This window comes from Durio zibethinus, chromosome 11 (assembly GCF_047325235.1).
Source record: "Durio zibethinus cultivar Kanyao isolate XHJ-2024 chromosome 11, ASM4732523v1, whole genome shotgun sequence".
Classification (NCBI taxonomy): Eukaryota; Viridiplantae; Streptophyta; class Magnoliopsida; order Malvales; family Malvaceae; genus Durio; species Durio zibethinus.
The window spans coordinates 19,716,262-19,738,755 of record NC_143172.1 but is presented as its reverse complement, the minus strand read 5'-3'; the positions used below and the strand labels follow the sequence as shown (position 1 = coordinate 19,738,755).

The 22,494-nt window shown below is 31.5% G+C and overlaps 1 pseudogene across 1 annotated transcript; it reads right to left on the bottom strand.

Moving 5' to 3' along the window:
• Window positions 1–7,831: 7,831 nt before the first annotated feature.
• On the bottom strand, window positions 7,832–21,467 carry LOC111290237 (uncharacterized; annotated as a pseudogene). Its single transcript, XR_016346653.1, has 5 exons — window positions 21,016–21,467; window positions 20,484–20,660; window positions 19,814–19,946; window positions 8,496–11,595; window positions 7,832–8,385 (listed from the first exon to the last, which is right to left on the bottom strand). The product of XR_016346653.1 is annotated as an uncharacterized LOC111290237 (transcript).
• Between the last annotated feature and the right edge of the window lie 1,027 nt (window positions 21,468–22,494).

Genomic DNA, 22,494 nt, shown 5'->3' with positions numbered 1-22,494 from the left:
AATCGTAGTTAGCATATACATGATCATATGTTTCTGCTAACGGGTTATAGTAGTTAGCGTAAAATCTTGACTAGCGGATTATAATAGTTAGCAATGATCATAAAGATGAAATTATCGATACGGTTAATGTTACGGGTTATAGCAATGATTGTAGCTAATGATAAACTAATGATAATGATGATTTATGATGATGATGATGATGATGATTTTTAAAAATTGATCCATGATTTGTAAGTAAGGATGATTTATGATGATTTCTAAAGACTGATTAATTGTTTGGTTTGATTATGATATTCAAATAACAACATATGTTATAATAATTTAAGAATTGACATGTTTTGATATTGATTTATGATTTACTAAATGTTTTACATAATGATGTTTTTTGAAATGTTTTGACATTATGATTTAAGGAATATTTTTGAATGATCTATATGATATGTATGAAAATAATTTTTAATTCGGTAAGGTATGTGAGGCTATACTTGTTGAGTTGTGGTTTACTTATTCTCTTTTTTCTTTCTCCTTATAGATGAGTAAATGATAAGTTTGGTTAGTCTTGTGAGAAGTTAGAATATCAAAATGAAAGAGATTAGTTAGTCATCAAAGACAATGTTAGCCAATGAGATATTATTAATGGTTTTGTGTTTTATATAGTTTGTATTTGGATATGTAGAGATGTATCATTAGTTGGATTAAAGATATGGATTTTACTTGGTAGATTATTTTATTGAAGAGTTTTAGAATAGTTAAGAAAGAAAGCTTCGTATCACTTTTGGGTTTTACTTCAAGGTAATATAGTCGTGTTGCATCTTGATCTCGAGACGTGACATTTTGAGAGTAGAGCCTTTATGCCACAATGCTATTAAAGTCCTTTTAGTTATAAATGAGTTTTTTTTTTAGGTGAAGAAGCATTTCAAACAAGTAAAATATGATGTGTTGGGAGATGAAGAAGAGGAAGATTGGAGCAGGTCCTAAAGTATTAACTATAGAAGCAAGTGGTGGTAGGTGGTGAAGCAAGGTTTAGTAGATAAGAGAGTAAAACTGAGAAAATAATTTAGGAAGAAAGAATTGTAGAAAGAGTTGTATGAATTTGTCAAAGTCTTTAAAAGTCCTCAAACAAGTTGTGGGAGGTTTTATATATAGGTTTTCAAAATGGGAGTTACATAACATGAGTGTTGAATATGAATAATGGTGAATAATGGGAGAATTGTTTGTTACCAAAGATATTAATGTATTCTTTAATGAAAGCTTAATTAGCTTTTTAGTGATAGTCATAGTAAATATAAAAGTTCACTATCTATTCTAAAATAAAAAGAAGAAGCACTTATATTTTAGGGAAAAGTTAAGAAAAAATCTCTTAACTATCTCCGTATCTAATCTGCCAAGTCAAACTCTCTTGAACATCCCAATAATGGAATTAACCTAAGAATCCTATCATATTCCATGGTTATTTTTACTTATTATTTTGGTAAAGTAACATTCAGTGAAGTTTCTTTTGTAGAATAAGTCTTAATGATCAAATTTTGGTGAAAGAGTTTTCGATAAAGGTGTTGATGTTGTTTCTTAAGGAAGTTGTTCCAAAAACAACTATTCCATGAAGTTGTTGTTCTATGAAGTAGTTGTTAATTGAATAGTTGTTCCATGAAAGAGTTATTCCTTGAATAATTGTTCCGTGAATAGCTGTTATGTGCAAAAGTTGTTTCATAAATAACTGTTCTATAAAATAATCTTCACTAAAACAATCTTATCATCTATTCTGATTTATCCTCAACTTTAATAACTTTAAAAAAAAATTATAAGAATAAAATATTAGTAACCAAAATAAAGTATCTACATTTTGCTCCCTATATAAGAATTCTTAGAATAAGAAGGTCTTATGCACTAATACAATTAAAAAGTAAAATTAAAATATAAGATATATTTATTTTCATAATTTTAAAGACAAATGATATATGTTTGCACCTTGTATGAAAATTCTTAGTACAACAAGTTTTTATGCTCTAGTATAATGAAAGAGTAAAGAATGAATAATTTATGCCTCATTCAAAAATATGCATATTTTGATTGCACATTACGCATGGGTGGGTTCATTGGCGCCTGTATGGAATTTCTTTGATAAAGATCAATGAATGTTCCATGTATAAAATAAATAAAATTTAATGTTATAAATGAAAGAATTACTTTTGAGACAGGTAATGTGTGAAAGTGTAAGCCATAATATTAGTGCTTCTCTAAAAAAAAAAAAATCAAGTGAAACAAGTAATGAGAGTGTTTCTCTAAAAAAAAAGACAAGTAATGAAAGTGTTTTGCAAAAGAAAATAGAAGAACAAGTAATCCGAGTGTTTTTCTAAAGAAAATAAGAGAAAAAATAATGAGCATATTTCTTTAAAAAAAAAAGAGAATTAGTAATAAGAGAGTTTCCTTTAAGAAAAATAAGAGAACAAGTAATGCGAGTATTTCCTTAAAAAATAAAAGAACAAGTAATGAGAGTGTTTTCTTTAAAAAATAAAAAAAAAGAAATATGAATATTTCTCGAAGGAATAGAAGAATAAGTAATGAGAGTGTTTCCCTAAAAAATAGAAGAATAAGTAATGAGAGTGTGTCCTTAAAAAATACAAAAACAATAAGAGAATAAGTAATGAGAGTGTTTCCCTAAAAAATAGGAGAACAAGTAATGAGAGTATTTCCTTAAAAAATAAGATAACAAGTAATGGGTGTTTCCTTTAAAAAATATATAAGAATAAGTAATGAAAGTTTTTCCCTAAAAAATAATAGAATATGTAATGAAGATATTTCCTTAAAAAATAATAGAATAAGTAATGAAGATATTTCCCTAAAAAATAAGACAACAATTAGTAAAGTTGTTTCCGTTATAAATAGAAGAACAATTAATGAGAATGTTTACTTAGGAGAATAAGTAAATTGAATACTTTCCTAAAAATAATAGAACAAGTAATGAAAATATTTTCCAAAAAAAATAAAATAAAATAAGTCATGAGAATACTTCTCTAAAAGAATAAGAGAACAAACATTGTTTAGGAGAACAAGCAATGAACATCAGTTTTATTTTTCTAAAATAAATTAAGATAGCTAAATGGCACATGAGAAATTGAATCACTTTTTTTTTTTTAAGAATAGTTCTGGTCAAGAACTGTTCCTTAAGATGATATGCTAGCAATTTGAGATTTTTTGTTATAACTAGAAGAGCTTTGTAGAGTAATGTATAAGAATCACTTTTTAAATAATGATGAATGAAATATTCTTCATGGAAAACATTTCTTGGAAGTGAGTTCAAGGAATACTATTTAAAGCAAATATTTATTTTGAATGCTGGGAAACTTTTCTTAAAACAATATAGAAGGAGTTCTTCGAAGAGCAATTTGCAGGTACATCATAATTTTTTAAAATATATTTTAGAGAATGCATAAGAAGTGATTTTTGAAGTAACATGTTGAAATTTCTTTTTTTTTTTTTAAGTAACAAACATTTTTTAGGTAGATTTTCTTTGAATTGTACATAAATAAATAAGATATATTTGTTGACAATCACTCTTTGAAATGTAAGAAACAATCCTTGTAAAAATGTAAGAGATGTACTTCTCAAAAATTATGAGTGAAAATACTTCTTGGAACAACACATGACAAGTTTGTTTTTAGAAATCATCATTTAAATGTAAAAAAGCATTTCAATATGGAAGTATGATGAGAGATACTTTTAAAAAAGTGATAAGTAATGAGAAGTGTTTCATGATAAGCATTTCCTAAACATATGCATGAATATTTTGAGAATACTTTTGAATAATAAGAAATAACTTTTATAAAAATAAATGTGGAATACTTATTAAGATATCGAGAGAATATATCGAAAGAAATTTTTTAAAAAATGAGAATTACTTCTTCGAATAACGCATTAAAAATATATTATAGGATAGTTCATGGAAATTTATTATGAAAAAAACTTTTAAAGTTATGCATGAAATTCTCTTCTTAAGAAATACCTTTTAAAATGAAACACAATTATTGGCTAGGCGTTTCTTAGACAATTAGCGGCAAAAATAATTTTTTATGATGTTATGTATAAAAAAAGCTTAAAAATAACACATAAAAGCTGTCTTATGATGTTAAATAAAAAGCATTGTTTTAAGCTTTTCTTGGAGAAATATAAGAAATTCACTTTTTTTTTTTAAATCTTGAAGCGACGTTTAAGTATGAGTGAAACAGTTTTTAGGATAATGATGATTTATTTGAGCTATTGCACAAGAAGTTTTTCACAATAAAAAGAACACAAGAGATTTCAATTGTTAATTGATTTCTTTTGGAAGAACTTTTTTTTTTATATAAAAGTAAAGTAGTAGCAATGAGAAAGTAATAAAGAAGACTTTAATGGTTAATTTTTTTTTATGTAATTGTATATAAGGTAATGTAATAGTAGAAAATACTATATCAATCAACTTCATTTCAAGAAAAACTTGTATATGAAAGCAATATGAAACTTTCTCTTTTTAGAAGAGTGACATAAGAAATTCAAGAGATCACAACATCAAACTTTTGTTTATTGGGAAGAACTTACAAATGAGAATGATGGAATGCTACGATATTTTCTCTTTAAAATATTTGATATGTGATATTGACAAAAATAGTACAAGACCATAGGACTTTTTTACTAGAAGAACTTGTATGTAAACCAAATAAAATAGCAAAGATTTAATATATTTTGCTTCTTTTAGAAATATTTTTTTTTTAGAAAAATTTTCAAGTTTGGAATTAACTATTCTTTCAAATTTGTGTCATGATATGTATGCACTATGCATTTTTGCTCCACTGTATTCCAAAGAGTTTTTAAGTGTTTCTTATGCAAATTATTTTCATAACAAGGTGAACTTCTTAGCATATAAAAATATATGATATAATAATATGTATATGATGTAGTGCTCATGAGATTTTTTAATTTTGATGTTCGAAAAGTCTTGATAGTATTAGTATTTCATTGTAATTGTAATATCTCCACTTATGAGGTAGATAATGTTTATAATAATAATACTAATATAATTGTATATGTGGCCAAAGAGAACTCTTGATTTCATCTAAGGGAGATAAGTTCTCAACCCAATACAAAGAAGATGTTCAATCCAAATAAAAGCAATGAAAGTATGGTCAAAAGTATCAAGAGAAATGATTTTCATCATAGTACTTAGGAGATTAAGGCTAAGAAATAAGCAAAAAAGCTGTGGCCAATAATTGTATTTTCAATTTATAAGAAATAGATAATTGTCAACTCAATAACAAGGGAACTCACTTGATAACAAGTATAAACAATAAAGTTACAGTTAAGGAATGAGTGTTATAACTGTGGCCAAAGAAAAATTTTCGATTTGGATTCTCAACTTAATACTAAAGAGGTTTACTTGATAGCAAATATCAACAATAGAGTAGTGGCCAAAGAATAAACGATAAAGCTATGACCAATGAGTGATTCTCAATTTCATGCCAGGGAGGTGAATTCTCAACCCAAAAAGAAAGAGATCAAACTCTACTATGTATTAAGGAGATAGTTTTTTTCTCAATTTGGTACCAAAGAGATTAATTTGATCTCAAAACATGAATTATTAAATTGCAACCAATAAAAGTGGATTTAAAATAGTGACTATATCAACTTTGTATCTTAATTTGATTTTGAAGATTAATGTTATATACAATTAAAGAAAACTTTCAACACAATTTAGGGTAATGACTTTTAGTTATAGAAAGGTAAATATTTTTATCACTTTTGTAATATTTGATAAAGGAGTATGCATTAGAATAGACATTTGTTGATTTTGCATTTTGTTCACATTAACATTTTTATTAATTAATTGAAATTCTTAAATCTATATGCACTATATAATAATAATAAAGAAATGATTAGGTAGTTGAAAAATAGTAAAATGTGAAGATTAAAATATTTGTAACTAATTAAACTTTTAATATGATAGAATAAACATTCTAACTAAATTATTGCTCTACCATTGAGTATTCTTATGGCATTAGGATTTTCATATCTAGCAAAGATGCTCATATCATGTCTTTGGAGAAGTTCTATCCAATGCAATCACTTCACCCCAGTGGAGTCGCGAAAATATAAATAGGTTCTTTGTTAAGGTAAGGAAATGTTGCAAACAAGTCAAACAAGATATGCCTAGAGATGACGAAGAGGAAGATTGGAGCAGACCTTGAAGTATTGAGTATAGAGGCAAGTGTTGGTAGGTGGTGAAGAGAATAAAGCTAAGAAAATGATTTAAGAAAAGATAATTGCAGAGAGAACTATATAAATTTGTCAAGGCCTCTAAAAGTGTGGAGACCCGTACCCAACCTGCGAGGTATTATCCGCTTTAACTTGAAAGTCTAACGATTTTGTCTTACAAAAGATACCTCATAGATTTAGGATTAAGTCTCAACTTATATATCATTCCTTATCCACACATTTTTTCAATGTGGGATTGGAGGCATTACAATCTCCCCAACTTTAAAGCTTGAGGTCCTTATCAAGCCGAGTTTAACCACATAACCAAGATCACACCAAACGTTAGGATTCTAGAGGTGGCTTCCCATCATGTAGCACTTAGTGACTCTCACGATGTAGCACTTAGTTCTCGTAGACTGGTGGTAGCTCTAATACTATTTGTGGAGACCCACACCCAACTTACGAGGTATTATTCACTTTGACCTAAAAGTTTCACAGTTTTATCCCACAAAAGGTGCTTCACAAATTTGAGATTAAGTCTCAACTTATATATTATTTCTTATCCATATATTCTTCCAATATGAGATTGGAGGCGTTACAAAAAATCCCTAAATGAGTTGTGGGAGGTTTTATATTTAGGTCTTTAAAATGGGAATTACATAACATGAATATTAAATATGAATAATGGTGAATAATGGGAGACTTGACTGCTACAAAATATATTAATATATTATTTAATGAGAGTTTAACTTTATGGTGATAGGCATAGTGAATATAAAAATTCACTATCTATTATTTTCATATTTGATCCACCAAGCAAAGCTCTCCCAAACATCCCAATAGTGGAATTAACCCAAGAATCCTATAATATTCTTAGGTTATTTCATTTTTTCATTCGGTGAAGTAACATTTGATGAAGCACTTTTTGTGGAATAACTCTTAGTGAAGCAACTTTTGGTGAAAGAGTTTTTAGTAAAAGTGTTGTTGTTGTTTTTTCTGGAAGTTATTACGAAAATAGTTGTTACATAAAAGAGTTGTTCATTGAATAGTTGTTTTATGAAGGAGTTGTTCCTTAAATAATTGTTTAGTGAACAGTTGTTTTATAAAATATTGTTTCATGAATAACTGTTCCTTAAAATAATCTTCACTAAAACAATCTTATCATCTGTTTTAATTTGTTCTTAACTTTAACAACTTTAGAGAACTTTATAAAAATAAAATATTAATAACTAAAATCAAGTATCTACACCGATAATACGTAAGGTTTAAGAAAAAACCTAGTGTTTCAAAACAAATGGGTTTAAAAAATTATTGCTAAAACTGATCTTTACTTGGGTTTAAACTTCAAAGATGGGTATTAACTATTCAATCGAAGTTTCTTATTATTATTATTATTATTTATACAGCTCCAGTCCAGTTTTGTTAAAATAATAATAAAAAAAGTTATGTATTCATGGCAGAATTTTCAGTTGCTATTTGATTCTAGGACGATGATCTAGTATCATCAACAAAAGTTCTTCTCGTGATTAATCTGACTGTTTGGAGTTTACTTTGTTGAGCTAATATATATTCATCTTATCGTAAAGAAGAATACAGTCTATGAAAGTGCATTGTCGTACTCCGTAAGCAAAAGCAACTTTAGGGGTTTGGGACTTTGGATTGGGCTGTTTCTGATTGAGAGCCTCTCAACTACGGTAAGAGTTAACTAGCTGTAGGCTGGTCATGCCACTACACTGCTGTTTGACTTGCATTTCTCAAATATAATGGGAATCTGATAAAATATAATTTTGCAGTAAAAACTGAAACCTAGGTTTTATGTGTTATTTACACTTGTTTCATGCTTATCATTTAGTCTAATTAGAGACGCCACTACATCCCTCATGGAGGGTCTTGTATCAGCCATAGATTGAGTGCATTAACGTGCCAGTTCCAGCAAATCGAGGGCCTTTTGTTGTTCATTATTGAGCCAAAGGCTGATCTCCTGATCAAGGAAGCAAATGTATTCTTCGTTTTCCAGTAGGTTCTTTCTAGTCCACGAGACGATATCTAGGCCATCCTGGAAGCAAGGGTCTACAGGCAATTTTCTGCATAGAATCTCCAGCAGAATTACTCCATAGCCGTAGACATCGCATTTCTCTGTCAATCGAGTTGAGTATGCATTCTCTGAAGAGAGCCACAATCGACCCAAAAAAAAAAAAAGAAAGCAATTTTAGAAACTCTGTTTCTACTTTGTAATGTAGAATTTTTAAAATCAATTGAAAATATGATGCAACCTGGTGCTAGGTAGCCAAATGTTCCAACAATTGCAGATCTTGTGGAACTTGAATCCAGGTCACAGGCCAATTTTGCCATTCCAAAGTCTCCAATCTTTGGTTCGAATTCAGAATCCAATAGTATGTTATTTGACTTGATGTCTCTGTGGATAATCGGTGGCACACAATCGTGGTGAAGGTAGGAAAGGCCATGAGCTATACCAAAAGCAATACGATATCGTGTGTCCCAGTTTAAAACCAAATGAGGTTGGCTTTGGTGTAGCACATCAAAAAGTGTCCCGCCAGGCTTAAAAGTCAGTTACGATGAATCCAAATCCATCTCTAATGCAGTAACCTGCCATTCCCAATATATTCCGATGCCTAATTAAGCCAAGAGTTCTTATCTCAAGTCTGAAATTTGTGTCAGACAAACTCACTTTCTTGACAGCCCAATGGTTCCTAGAGTTGGAAGATTCTGTCCGGTAAACTGTTCCATGTTTACCTCTCCCAATGATATACTTGTCACTCCATCCCTCTGTAGCACGAATAATATCTTCGATTTTCATATTCTCAGGTAGATCTTCAGTTCTAGATTGTCGCTTATGGCGAAGTGTTTGATCAAAGGAATGTTTCTTTTGAAGGTGTCTAACCACCAATATATAGATCATCGCGCAAAGCAATGCCACGGAGACCACCACAGCAATGATTACCCCAGCCAGCACCCTTCCGCTGCTGTTGCCTTTTCTATGTTCCTGACAAAAACCAGTTTCATCACCCAGCGGGCAAAGTTCTGGGTTTCCGACAAATGATCCATGATATGAAGCTATGATCCTCATCCAAGCAGATGGTAATTTTCCTGTTAGGTGATTGAATGATATATTCACGAAGTAGAGGGAGATCATGTTGTTCATATCTGTTGGTATCTCACCAGAGAAACTGTTGCTTGAGAGATCAAGGATCTGTAGCTTGTCTAGTTTGCCAAGGCATGCAGGGATTTCACCAGAGAGCCTATTGTTGCTTAAATTAAGAACTGAACTGAAATGGTGAAGGTTACTCAAACTGCATGGAATGAGACCTTGAAGCATGTTACCTCCAAGCTGCAATTCGAAAAGACTTTGGAGGGAAGCAAAAGAATCAGGAATATATCCAATGAGTTTGTTCTCTTGGAGTAGAAGGTTTTGCAATTTGGGCAATGATATTATTTCTGAAGGAATACTTCCTGAAAGATAATTGGTGCTAAGCTCCAGTTTGATGATCTTTTTGCAATGACCCAACTCCGAGGGAATGCTTCCTGTAAGTCTATTAGAAGAAACCCCTAAAATTTGTAGATTTTCAAGCTTCCCAAGCTCTGGAGGTATAAAGCCACAGAGCCTATTCCGTGGGAAATCAAGCATTGAAAGATTGGTCCAGTGACCAAACACCGGGGGAATCCTTCCTTCAAGCAAGTTTCCCTGGACCTCCAAGAAGAAAACTCCAGCGTTCTCTTCCAAATCTTCTGGTATAGGTCCTTGCAAAAGATTGTTACTAAGGACCACCCTTCTGAGGGATGAGCATTTTCCAATATCAGTAGGAAAGCGCCCACTGAAACGGTTGTTCCCAATGGCCAAAACTGAAAAATTACCTCCAGCACATATTCCGTAAGGAATTGATCCATTATGGCGGTTCCCCGATAAATCCAATCTGACCAGAGAAGGAAAACTTTTCCGGAGCTCAAATTGCACCTCCCCAATGAGATCATTGTGAGCCAAGGATAGAAATCTCAATTTCTTTAAATGAACAATTTCAGATGGGATTCTACCAGTCAAACTGTTGTTATACAAAGCCAACTGCACCAGGTTGCTCATCCTACCAATTTCTTGTGGAATGTGGCCTTAATATGATTGTTGAATAGAAAAAGAACCCCAAGATTTTTGAGATGCAAACTTCTGGAGGGATACTTCCTCCAATGAACTTATGCTGAAGCCCTAGTTCGACAAGTGAACTGCAGTTTCCAAGCTCGGGAGGTAATGAGCCGTTAAGCATGTTATTGAAAATAAATAAATTAGTTAAACTCGTAAGATTTCCTATCGACTGAGGAATGCGACCAACCAGATTATTACCTGAAAGAGCAATAACCACTAGCTGATTGCATTGAGCAATCCTCTCGGAAATAGTTCCATTAAGCTTGTTCCCTGAGAGAATAAGCTCTTTTAAGTTTTCCAGACTCCAGAAAGTGCCTGGAATTTCCCCTTCAAGATTGTTTTCATCAAGATACAGAACTTCAAGTTGCAAAAGGCTCTTAAAAGTTTCTGGCGGAATGCCCCCTTTGAAATTGTTGTAGGATGCTATAAACATAGTAAGGTTGTAGCAGTTTGCAATGGTCCGTGGCAAAGAACCCGAAAATTCATTCTCGTGAAACCAAAGATAAAAAATTCCACATGAAGGTGGGAAATCAGTTAATGAAACCAGTGAGGTTATTCGTGTTCAAATAGAGGAACTTCAAATTTTGTAGAGAAAAAATTTCACTTGGAATCTCTCCACTTAGAAAATTGTTATAAAGTCCAATATATTCTAGAGAGGTGCAAAGACTTACCTCAGGGGGAATTTCACCAGAGAGGGAGTTATAGCCCAAGTCAATCCTTCTGAGCCACTTCGACATGAAAATTTGATGAGGGATTGACCCTTCCAAGTCATTATCATTGAGAAGAATGGTATTAAGTTGGCCACAGTTTCCCAGCATTTGAGGTACGTTACCACTGAAACTGTTGCCACTGAGGTCAAGAGAGAGCATTCGCTTGTGGAGGCAAAGATAAGGGACGGAGTTGTTTAATATACCGGATAGCCCAAACCCTGATAGATTCAAGGCTCTGACCTGAAAACTCTTTTCGATGTAGCAAGACACACCTGCCCATTGGCAATGAGACTTTGGAGTATTGGATTGATTCCATGGTAACAAAAGTTGACTGTGTTTTGGGAGGCTGTCAAGGAACTGGAGAAGGTAAATTGCAGGTGGAGATAATGAGGCTGATGAAACTAGGAAAGGAATGAGTGAGAAGATAACATGATACTGGAATAACAACATGATGTTCTCATTAAACATACATTCAACCTCTGTTGGTGAAATTGATTTGAGTCTTAGATTCTATTCTTTTAATCCACTAATGTTTTGATGTTTTTTTGTTAAACTGTTTTTTAAGGGTGATATATGGGTGCTAGGCGGCAGCACATGTATGCTGAAACAAGTTTCAATATGTCTGGTTGTTTACTTTTGGATTACAGCGTGTAAAAATTACTTGTACTCAAAGAAAAGCTGCTACAAGGGGCTATTTTGACAAAGTAAAATAATGGTGTGGTCTAAAGTGTCGAGGGGTCCATAACGCCCAATAAAAATATGATGGTGTTTTTTGGGAAGTCGAAACAGGAGGCCAGCTATAATTTCCGATAAATGTATGTTTTTGCACATCTTTTCCTTTTACTGTATACCTCGAATATGATTAAAAAAAAAATTGGACAAAATGCATTCCCCCATATGATGAAAATAAAAGTTAAACATCCTCTTTGAAAGAAAAATGGCCAATATCTTGGAGAACAATACAAGTTGGCTTCTCTGGCATGATAATGGTTTTAGACTTGGTTGTTAATCAATCAACAGGAAACCATCATCACTCTCCAAACCTCCAACTTACTACTATGATTTAGGAAGAATAATCATGTCTCAACTCAAATATCAATGAGCCATATATTGTTACCTACAATCCAAGCCAGTGGTACATTTCAATTTGAAGAGTAGGTAGAGGTGAGTAGTCGATCAGTTCGGTCAGTTCGATCTGAAAAAATTAATAATTGAATTAATCGATTTTTATTTTATCAGTAACCGAATTAACTAACAAAATTTTAATTAATTGATTTAACCAAACCAACCAAAAATCAGCTCGATTCGATTAGTTCGGTTAAATAACAAAATTTTTCATCATTTTTTCTCTTATTTTGAATAATTATTTAACTACAAATTCAATCCAATAAAACTTAAATTCACGTACCATTTAAACTAAATCACTAAAGAATTTAATAATTTCTACAATATTTTACAAGAAAAAAGACAAATAAATACTCATCAAACTTATTTAATCAAAATAAATTAAACAATAAGTTTTAAAAAGTATTACTCTAACGTATATGAAATAACAAACAAAGCCATCAGTACATAATAATTGTCATTTCAACACATAAACAAGTTTTAAAGGGTCAATAAGCCAACTTAAAAAAGCAAATCAAGCAAATATGCTTCTCATAACTTTGGTGCAAAACATAAAAGACATTTTAAGTTGGCAAATTGAGCTATCAGCTCCTACAAAACATAAAACAAGCTAAGGACACTTCGAGTTGGCAAATGGATATAAAAGTTCATAAAAAATATAAAACAAGCTAATTAAAGGACATTCCAAGTTCTAACAGCATTCTTCATACATGAACCCCATAATTTTGGTGCACATCTTTCATTATTTCCTAAGATGTTAAAGAGATCAAAACCTTAATTAGTTGTCAAATAATACAATAAATATTTTTTAAATGCATATATTCATAGAAATTAATAATGAAATTACCTCAAAAGGTCCATGCACCTTTTTTTTAATCAATTACTGGATCTAAGGTAATTTTTGACGAATTTAAAAATATATAAATAAAAAATAACAAAAGTAAGCTTTAAACAAATAAAAAATAAAAAAATAAAAAATAATAATCTTTAAAAAATAAATGATGGTATAAATAAAATATTACCTAAATCCATTTTGTCAAGCTGTGTTAAATCATCTTCAGGTTGAAATGAATCAAGATTAAAAGATCTATGTAACCAATCTTGAGCACAAATAAGGGCTTACACAATTTTAGGAGTTAAAAAGCTCCTATATCAAGCACACAACCACCAGTGCTAAAAGTATTCGGAAGCAACTGTGGATATAGGAATTGCCAATACATCACGAGCTAGATGAGAAATGATAGGAAACTTATGGCTATTAAGTTTCCACCAAGTTAAAACATCAAAGTCATCACTATCATCATTATCAGGCTCCTCACTCAACTATTTAGCCAATTCTGATTTATGTTCATCTTTGCCAAGTTCAATCCTATAGCTCTTGTACTTGAACTTAAAGCTTTCTTTCTTTTTTGTCATTCCATTTCCACTTTCATCATCGGTGGGCTGTGACATTTGGCTCACTTGACTACTTTCACCAACTTGCTCAGACTGAGATTCTAACATTCTTTTGTATTCATTAAACAAGTCATCTATTGCTTGTTGTACTTTTTTAATCATCAATGAAGCTTCATCAGAAGAATACATTTTCATAAAGCAATATTCAACAAAAGGAAACTTTTTTGAAAGATCAAGAAGAGAAGCAATATAAACTAACATATTCATCTTCTTTATATTTTTCTAATACTTATTATATTTATCCTTCATTTTCTTTGCCATTGCATTCAACTCAACAACAGGATTTAATTGCCATTCTCGAAAAGTGGAATAAACATCACATATATCATTAAGAAAAGTATTAGATGTGACATAAGAAGTACCTGAAACTTTCACGGTGAGATCATAAAATTGTTGCAAGAAAAGGAAAAACTTTTTAACAATTGCCTAATCATTTTGATCGGGCACCCTATCTCCCATCAAAAGCTCACCTCTATAATAAGGATTAACATCATCAAATGCATCAAATGTCCTTTCAAACTTTTGAGCTGCATCCAACATCAAATAAGTAGAATTTCATCTAGTGTTAACATCCAAACACAATAAACTTTTACTATGAATATATTCATTCACAACACACTCTTTAAACTTAGCTAACCTAGAAGGTGATTGTCTCACATATCTTATTGCCCCTATAACACGAGCAATTGTTTCATTCATTTCTTTCAATCCATCACAAACAATAAGATTAACAATATGTGCAATGCATCTCAAATGAAGATATTTGCCTTCCAAAATACTAGTTCCAGCATTGTTAAATTTTTTCCTCAAATATGCAATTACAACATCATTAGAACTAGCATTATCAACTGCAATAGTAAAAATCTTGTAAGTCCCTCAATCACGTAAATATTTTTCAACCGCCTTACCAATAGCTTCACCTTTGTGATAGAAATGGGATAAAAATTCAATATCTTTTTGTTTAGTTTCCAATCTTTGTCTATGAAGTGAGCCATAAGACATATATAATTGACCCTTTGTAATGAGGTCCATGTGTCAGTGGTAAGAGACACTCTTGTGGAAAATGATTTCATGAATTGCTTCAAATGAGTTTTTTCATCAATATAAAGTTGATAACAATCCTTAGTAATTGTCCATCGTGATGGTACATGAAATCTAGGACATGCAATTGGCATGCAATACCTAAATCCTTCCGACTTCACAAATCTAAATGGCAACTCATTTAAAATGATCATTTTAGCTACAGCTTTTCTAACAACATCTTAATTAAATTTCCAAGTGCCTAAAGATTTCGCTCCTCCTGATGACAACACCAATTCTGTTTGAGTACTATCATCCTTACTAACACAAGAAAGCTTTTTACAAGAATTCATGTGATTCTTTAAAGTAATGGTTCCATTCTTTTTAGGATTAGTAAAAAATTCTCTGTCACAATAATTACACCTAGCTTTACGATTACTTCTGTCACACCTCGGACCAAGACATAACACGGCCATATTGCTTTGAAGTAAAACCCCAAAGCAATACGAAGCCTAATCCATAACCATTGAAAAATTCTCAAATATAATAAGGTTTTCATTAACTAAAATAACTAAATAACAAGTCTCTAAAGGTTCAAAGTCGAGTATTACAACTATAAGAAACAATACTTCATAAAATCTTAATTTCTAAGTAGTTTTTCAATGCTCGATTCTTCTAGCTTTTTCAAGACTAATCATACTTATCATTTATAACATCTGTAAAAGAAAAGTAAAATAGAGAATGAGCAAATCATAATGCAGTAAGTAAATGCTCACACAACTTACCGGATCAAACAACTTTTTTTATATACGTATTATATAGATCATTTTAAAAAGCATTTACCAACTCATAATGTCAAAAATAATTCAAAAATTAGCATTCTATTAAACATTCATAGATCATAAATTAGTATGAAAATATGTCACAAAATCATGGATCAATTTATAAAAAAAAATCATTCATCACAAACCATTATTATCATGCATTTATCGTTAGCTACGGTCATTGCTATAACCCGTGACATTGACCGTATTAGCAATTTCATCCTCATGATCATTGTAACTATTATAACCCCCTAGCCAAGGCTTTACACTAACTACTATAACTCGTTAGCAGGGTCATATGATCATGTCTTTGCTAACTACTATAACCCGTTAGTCAGGGCCGTAGAACTAGTTCCGGTGTCGATGATCCCACTTTCCAATGATGTAAAAACGCTGCCATCACAAAATCATTTTCTCATTTCATTCATGGGCATGATCCATCATTTATATAGAGAAACACAAAATAATCATATGCTTGATCCTATTTTCATACATCGAAAATAATGAAATAAAATATTCATTCATTTAGAAACATACACATATACATATATTCGAAAACAAACAAAGTGTGTGAAATTCTACTTACCTCCTTTCGATTCCACCACCTAGTTTTTCTCTTTCAATAATTAATGGCCTATTCAAGATAATTTCAACATAATAGTTATTAATCAACCTATTTGAGACCGCTTATACCAAAATAATTAAGCTAAATAAAAAATAACTCGAGTAATTAATTATGGCAACCTGGACTACTTTTACTAAAATGATCATATCTCAAGATATCCAATTCAAAATTAAAGTCTTTTTAATGTGTTAGAAACTAGACTCGACAAGCTTTCTAACCATATATGCCCCATCTTGTGATTCCTTGTGGATTAATTATAACAATTTTTGTAATCACATCATATGCTACTGCTAGATAGCTTGTATACCTTTTTCTAAAAATTACGTATTTATTCATAAGAAACTCTAATTTTAATTCTGCTTCATTCATTGGAAAGTAGACTCAATAAGCTTTCTAAACATATATGGCTTAATCTATAAGTCCTTGTACAAAAATTAAGGGAAATTTCATAATTCCTCCCTACTGCTGCTATTAAGCAGCCTGTACATCTTTAGGTAAAAAAAATTGGATAACTCTTCATAGAAAACTCGAATTCGACTCCTGTTTGTTTCACTAAAAAGTAGGTTCAACATGCTTTCCAATGATATATAATAATCATAGCAGTATTTAACCCTTTAATACAGAATATAACCTTAATCCATCACTGCAAACATAAGGTTCATATCAGGATTCATACAAAACAAAAATTTTCCTTTCTATTCCTATCAAATTTCTGTTTCAGCAATAACTTCACATTACCCACTTTCTCAACACTTAATTTGACCTTAATTAAAGCCTAAATTATCTACACGAAGAGAGATAATAGAAACATTAAAATTTTTAGGGTTTTTCGATTACAAATCACACCTTAAGACATAACAATTAATACTCCAAAATTGAAAGAGATTATTTACTCACCTCTGACAGATAATTCTTCTTGTAGATTTGTTCTTTCCCTTCACTTGAAATCCTTCAATTTATCTTTTTTGTATAAGAAACAAAAGGGTGAATAAGTTTGTAGTTTTTCTTTCCGTTAGTTATCGACTGAAAACTGAATAAGTTAACTCTATTAACAAATTTTGGGTTATTTATCAATAGGTCATCTATGTTTCTTAGTCTTTACTAAAGAGTCCCCCCACTTATTATAAAAAAAACTTTAAAATAACATCTTTTTTTTAACGGGTATTACATTTTTCCCAACTTATAAAAATTTTTATCCTCGAAACTTGATTTACCTTCATTTTTGAATAACCGAAGATGTCATTTCTTCATATCATCTTTCATTTCCTAAGTTACTTCTCTTGGTGTATGATTGCTCCATTGAACTTTTATAAAGGGAATAGTTCTATGCCTAAAGACTTGCTCTTTCCGATCAATTATTCGAATAGGATGTTCCAAGTATGTTAAATTTTCTTGAACTTCTAAAGGTTCATACTTTACCACATGGCTTGGGTCAGAGACATACTTTCTCAACATGGACACATGAAAAATGTTGTGCACACCAAATAGCTGAGGTGGTAAGGCTGTCCTATATGCAACTTCTCCTATCTTATCAAGAATTTTAAATGGACCTATATAACGTGGGCTTAACTTTCCTCACTTCCCAAACCGCATAACACCTTTTGTGGGTGACACCTTTAAAAAGTTAAAATCCCCTTGTTGAAATTTCAACTCTTTTTTTTTATCTGCCTAACTTTTTTTACGATCTTGTGTTGCTTTAAGTCTCTCTTTAATCACCTTGACCTTTTCTACAGTCAGTTGCATTATTTTTGGCTCCATAAGTTTTTTCTCCCTAACATCATCCCAACATAAAGGAGATCTACATTTTTTATCATACAAGGCTTCAAAAAGAGCCATCCTAATGCTGGATTGGTAACTATTATTATAAGTAAACTCTACTAAAGGTAAGTAATCATCCCAACTACCTTTTAGATCAATCACACATGCTTGAAGCATATCTTTCAAAATTTGATTCGTTCTTTTCGTTTGTCCATCCGTCTAAGGGTGAAAGGCTGTACTCAATTTCAAATTTGTCCCCATAGATCATTGCAAGCTTACCCAAAACTTAAAGATAAATCTAGAATCTCTATCTGACATAATACTCACTAGAACTCTATGCAATCAGATAATTTCATCCATGTACAATTGTGCTAGTTTATCAAGTGGAGTAATCGACTTGATAGGTAAAAAATGGGCTGATTTAGTAAGTCTATCAATAACTACCCATATTGCATTATTCCCTTTAGATAACCTAGGTAATCCTATCACGAAATCTATAGAGATGTGCTCTCACTTTCATTCTAGTATCTCCAAAGGTTGTAACAACCCTGATTGTCTTTGGTGTTCAATCTTAAATTGCTGACACATTAGACATTGAGACACAAGCTGAGCTATGTCACGTTTCATGTTATTCCACCAAAAACTTCTTTTCAAATCTTTATACATCTTAGTGCCTCTAGGATGTATAGTGAATAGAGACCCATGTGCTTCTTCCAAGATCTGTTCAAGATCATTTGATACACATAATTTGTTCCCAAAACATAATATGCCATCCTCGTGAAGCTTAAACTTTGGTCGCAAACCATTCTGCACATCTTCTTTGATTCTATCTAACTCACAATCTTTTTTTTTTTGTGCTAATTTTATCTTTTGAGCCACCAAACTAGCCATAACAGCACCCTTTCCCTGTATAGTCACCCAATTTGTTGTGCATCTAGTTTTTTTAATAATTTTGGTTGCGAAGTAATCAAAGCAGCCATATTCCCAATGGACTTTATACTAAAAGCATCAGTGACTATATTAGCTTTGCTTGGATGATAATTGATAGTCAAATCATAATCTTTATTAGTTTTAACCATCTTTTCTGTCTCATATTCAACTCTTTTTGTGTGAACAGATACTTTAAACTCTTATGGTCTGTATAAATTACACAAGGCTCTCCATACAAACAATGCTTTTATATTTTCAAAGCAAACACAATGGTGGTGAACTTCAAATCATGAGTCGGATAATTCTATTTGTAGGGTTTTAATTGCTTAGAAACATAAGCCATTACCCTATCATTCTGCATTAACACACAACCTAACTCATTCTTGGAAGCATCACTATAAATAGTAAAACTACCAATATTAAAAGGTAAGGTAAGGATAGGTGCTGACACCAATTGTTGCTTTAGCTCTTGGCAACTCTGTTCACATTTTTTAGTCCATTCAAATTTTACTCGCTTTTAAGTTAAATGAGTTAATGGCACAGCAATTTGAGAAAATACCTCAACAAATCTTCTATAATAACCTGCCAAGCCTATAAAACTTCTTACTTCTGTCACATTTATCGGGCGAGGCCAATTCACCACTGTCTCAATCTTTTTTAGATTAACTGAAATCCCATCTTCAGAAACAACATGGCTAAGAAAAGTAATACTTGTCAACCAAAATTCACATTTGTTAAACTTTGCAAAGAGTTATTTGTCCCACAAGATCTGTAATACAATCCTCAAATGTTTCTTATGTTCCCCTTCACTTTTAGAATAAACTAGAATGTCATCAATAAAAACAACAATAAACTGATCTAGATATTACTTAAAAATTCTATTCATCAAGTCCATGAATGCAATAGATGCATTTGTTAATCCAAAAGGTATAACAAAAAATTCATAATGGCCATACCTAGTTCGAAAAACAATCTTGGGTATATCACTTACCTTAATCTTCAACTGATGATATCCATATCGTAAATCAATCTTTGAAAAGACCTTTGCTTCTTGTAACTGATCAAACAAGTCATCAATTCGAGGAAGAGGATATTTGTTCTTCACAGTCACTTTATTTAATTTCCTATAATCAATGCACAAGTGCAAACTCTCATATTTCTTTTTAACAAACAACACAGAAGCTCCTTGGGGTGACACACTAGGACGAATGAACTTTTTTTCTAATAGTTATTAGAGTTGTCCTTTTAATTCACATAACTCATATGGAGCCATATGATAAAGAGGCTTAGATATTAGTCCAGTTATAGAGATAAGATTGATTTTAAATTCAATTTCCCAGTTATAAGGTAAGCCAGGCAAATCCTAAAAAAAAACATAAAAAAAATCCTTAACAATCGAAATATCTTCTAATCGTGAGCCTACATTCATTTAAATGTCTTTCACATAGGTGAGGTAGCCTAAACACCTTTTTTTTAGAGATTGCATGGCACTTGAGATCGATACAATCTGACACAGAAAGCTCAAATGATCACCTTCATATACAAGTTTTGGTTATCTTGGACACTGAAACACTGCTCTCTTTTTGTAGCAATCAATAAATACATAATGTACAGATAACTAATTCATCCCTACAATCACATCAAATTCTAGCATCTTTAACTGCACCAAGTCTGCTAGTAGTTCACAACCCCTTATATCTACAACATGATTCTTATAAACAGTATCAGCACACATAATTTTTTTCATAGGAGTAGCAACATATAAAGGCTCATTCAACTTTTCAAGCTCAATACTCAAAGATACAACAAACTTGATAGATACAAAGCTGTGAAAAACACTGGAATCAAACAAAACATTAGCATAGACATGATTAATAGAAACAGTACCTATCACCACATTATCACTTGCATTAGCATCCTGACGAGTCAAAGTGAAAACTCGAGCACTTTTTTTTTTGTGGTTGTTCCATTGGTTTAGCTTTAATAGCATCATTATTCTTGTTTGGGCAATTTTGAACAATATGCCTATACTTCCCATATTCAAAACAAACTCATGCTTTCCTAAGACATGGTCCAGAATAAAATCGCTCACAAAAATAACATTTCTCGCGCTTAGTACCAGCTTTTATCCCTCATTTCTTATCTCAGTTTCCTTTGACATTTTTCTGGCGATTACTCTAATCTTTCTCAAACCTCGAGCATTTCTTATCAGCCCTCTCTTGCTCATATCTTTTCATGTCTGACTCAATCTTCAATGCTCGCTGTAACACATCTTTGTAACTATCAATTATGTGAGAAGACAAACAAGATTGAATACTTGGCTTCAACCCATACTTGAATCGTATCGCCTTATTCTTATCTGAGTCAATGATGCGATTGTAGAAACGTCTCAGCTCATTAAACTTGTTGGCACACTCTAACACAGACATATCATGCTTTTGTTGCAACTGTAAAAACTCATTCTCTTTTTCCACTTTCATTGACTCTGGAAAATATTGATCAAAGAAAATTTCTTTAAACTTTTTCCAAGTCAGAGGCTCATCTGAATCTTCAAATGTGGGATTTATAGTATCCCACCAGTACTCAGCATTTTCTTTTAGTTGAATGATAGCCAAGCTCAATTTCAAATCTTCAAAGATTTGCATCGTCTTAAAGAGTTTTTCCAACTCTTTAACCCAAGCTTTTACAACCAAAGGTCAGGGTCAACTTCAAACTGAAGTTGGTTAACCATTCGAAATCATTCATAAGTTGTCTCACATTGTTGCAGATTCTCTTGTGTTCGCTGCTGTTGTTGTATCAAATTAGACACCACCTGATACATTTCGGTTAAATCATCATGTGTTACCAGAGCATTGGAGCATTTTCAATATCAATTTTCTCATCTCGAACATTAGTGGTTTTAGATTCATCCCTTCTCTTGTCAGTTTTTTTCCTTTGACCAACAAGGTCTGCCAATGTCTCATTTTTACCATTCATTCTTACCTAAATTAATACCAATAAAATAGTTCGTAAGCGATCAAAACAAAATAATCGAATCTTATTAGCATAAATGCTAAGAATCTTTAAGTTCTACACTAACTATAACTCAGTGCTTTCCTTTCTTGGATCTGAAATCTTGGCTCTGATACTACTTTATGTCACACCCCGACACAGAAACATAACACGACCATATTGCTTTGAAGTAAAACCCCAACGCAATATAAAACCTAATCCATAACCATTGAAAAATTCTCAAATATAATAAGGTTCTCATTAACTAAAATAACTATATAATAAGTCTCCAAAGGTTCAAAGTCGAGTATTACAACTAAAAGAAATAATACTTCATAAAATCATAATTTTTAAGTAGTTCTCCAATGCTCGATTCTTCTAGCTCTTCTTAAGACTAATCATACTTATCATTCATTATATCTGTAAAAGAAAAGAAAAATATGAAGTAAACCACAGCTCTGTAAGTAAAAGCTCACACACCTTACCGGATCAAACAACTTTTTTTTATACGTATTATATAGATCATTCTCAAAAACATTTACCAACTCATAATATCAAAAATAATTCAAAAATTAGCATTCTATTAAGCATTCATAGATCATAAATCAGTATAAAAACATATCACCAAATCATGGATCAATTTATAAAAAAAATTTATTCATCACAAACCATCATTATCAT